Source organism: Gavialis gangeticus, unplaced genomic scaffold, assembly GCF_001723915.1.
Source record: "Gavialis gangeticus isolate Ggan-Ray unplaced genomic scaffold, GavGan_comp1, whole genome shotgun sequence".
Taxonomy (NCBI): domain Eukaryota; kingdom Metazoa; phylum Chordata; order Crocodylia; family Gavialidae; genus Gavialis; species Gavialis gangeticus.
In genome coordinates, this window is record NW_017729032.1 from 144,686,130 (window position 1) to 144,688,880 (window position 2,751).

The following is a 2,751-nucleotide window of genomic DNA, read 5'->3' on the forward strand; positions in this document are numbered from 1 at the left end:
ACTTCTGTTTTTAATGTGACGTGGGACACTAACAGCAATTCACTGTCCTGGAAAACAACATTTCTTATGCCAGGTCTTCAGTGAATTGATAACTCACTCAACAGCTGTTTGAGGGGCCCTGAAAATCTTTTTACAATATTGTATTGATTGTAGCAATAGACTGGAACAACCATTAGCTAGATGAACTGGGGTTGTCAGCATATGCTTAAGAGCAAACAGAAGATCTAATGACTAAGTTTTGATGCAGGTTCCAACATGTGAAAAGAATTTAGACTTGGTCTTGGTTGTTCTTCTTTTCCATTTTTAAAAAATAAAGTCCTCCTTTATATCAGGCTTGTTTATTTCCCTTTTTAAAAGTGAAATTTAAAATTTACTGGGTGTGTCTACATGTGCATTAAGGCACTTTTTCTAATGCACATTAAATTTAGCACCTCCAATGTAAGGTACTAAAGAAATAAGCATTAGGCTGCTTTAATCCACAGTAACAAATATGGTTTTTAAGCACTTCTAAATGTGAAGATGAACGGTTTTTAAGTTTTTAATGAGCAGTAGCCTATTTTACTGCGCATTAGTATAATTGCACAGTTTTATATGTGATGTTTTAATGCACGGTAAAATAGGCTACTGTGCATTAAAGCACATGTGTAGATATGCCTACTGTGTATTACTCATAGCTTGAGGTTGGAGTAATTCAGTACATTAACTGAGTTAAATTCTGAATGTTGCTAGTTAGTGCTATGGATTTGTGCATATAGTTATTAATTTAATTTATTTAAACTACTACTTTGCAATATAAGAGTATCCACCCTATGATCTGAGCAATATCTACGATCTCTTATAAAAATAATTTAATGAGAATAAATAATAGTTAAACAAATGCATCAAGTACCGCAAGATTAAATAACCTGTCAACAATACCAGTATAAGAAAAAATGATTCATGTCAGGACTACACAGCCTGTTCTTCATCTATCTCTTTAGCATCAAAGAGAATAGATGCACTCATGCAGATTGAGTCTGTTATGTAGTAAGGGCTGGGTTCATATAAGGATAGTATGATTGTGCTCAGCCACAGTGAATTACTGAGACTGAAGAGACAGTAGGAGGGGTAAACTCTAACCTAGTTGCTTCAGATCCTTTTAGACCTATGGTACATCTTGTTAGACTCAAGGCACCCCTTGAAAATGCTCTTAGTTTTCACTTGATTTTTGACTACAGAAAAATAATAGAATGATTCTTCTGTTTCAAAGAACTCAGAAAGCCCACAGCAGGCTAGCATGCTTTTGACCCTATGGATTCTTATTTGAAATCTATGGGTTTATCTTGGCAATCATGTGTAGATATCATGTGTGAATGACATATCTTGACATACGTTTACATTGACATATCTTGTAAACCATGTGTAGATGTGTAGATCTTGTAAATCATATGTAGAGGTACCACATCACCCTAGCTAAGAAATATTGCTCTTACCTTTTATTTTCTGGTTCAGAAAAAGCCCCTCTTTTGCAAAGGTGGATTTTGGATGTTAAATCTTTGTAAAATCTTCTGGTTATAAAAAACCTTATTTATAGTGCTTTGAGAAGACTTTCCTATATTTTAATGTGCTTTTGTAACTGGAAAGTCTATTTTGTTTGACTTTCTGAACTGCTAACCCAGAGATATTCACTCTTTGCTTGACTTACGATTACTCGTCACATTCCAGTGTAACATATACTATCTAATTTCCACTGATGGAATCATTATGTGGATTTTTTAAATCACCTTTCAACATTAGTTTCAAAAGACTTTAGGATAAATAGGGCATGCCTACACATGCCCCTATGGTGCTGTTGTTACTGCACTGTCATTTAGTGCTTTCTTTGGGAATTAGAATGTGTCTATAGACCAGCACATGGACAGCACTTGGGGAATAGAAATAATACTGTATGGGCATGTCTACATGAGATTTTACATCACTGTAGCAAAGTGCTACAACCACATAGTATTGGCAGGCACCAGCCATGACGCCCCAGCTATGTTTCCATAGTAATGAGCTCCCTTCCTATAGCGCATTCCTATGGCAACAGAACGACTAAAAACAACCGTGAGCCACTGGCACGGCACAGTATGGGCTGTTACTGCACTATCATTTACTACTTCCAGAAGGTGCCACAGAAAGGTGCCACACTATGGCAATGTAGCATAGGTGTGCACAAACTGTTACACCTGCAGCTATGTTGCTGTAACAACATACTTCCTCGCTATACAAGCTACGGCAACATAGCAGCTAAAAATAACCATGCACTGCCAGCACAGTGTGGTATGGGCTGTTACTGTGCCATCATTTAGTACTTCCTTTTGGAAGTAACAGCCTGTACTGCACTGTGCTGGCAGCACATGGTTATTTTTAGCTGCTATGTCTCTGTAGCAACATGCTATAGAGAGGGAGCATGTTGCTACGATGATGTAGCTGCGGTGTCACAGTTTGTGCCCGCTGACACTATGCCACTGTAGCACATTGCTACGGCGACATAATGTCTAGTGTAGATGCACCCACGTAGTTTCATAGTTTCATAGTTTCTAGGGTCAGAAGGGACCTGAGAAGATCATCTAGTCCGACCCCCTGCCATGGCAGGAAAGAGTACTGGGGTCAAACGACCCCAGCAAGGTGTTCATCTAACCTCTTCTTAAAAACCCCCAGGGTAGGAGCCTGCACCACCTCCCTTGGAAGTTGGTTCCAGACCCTAGCCGCCCTGACCGTGAAATAGCG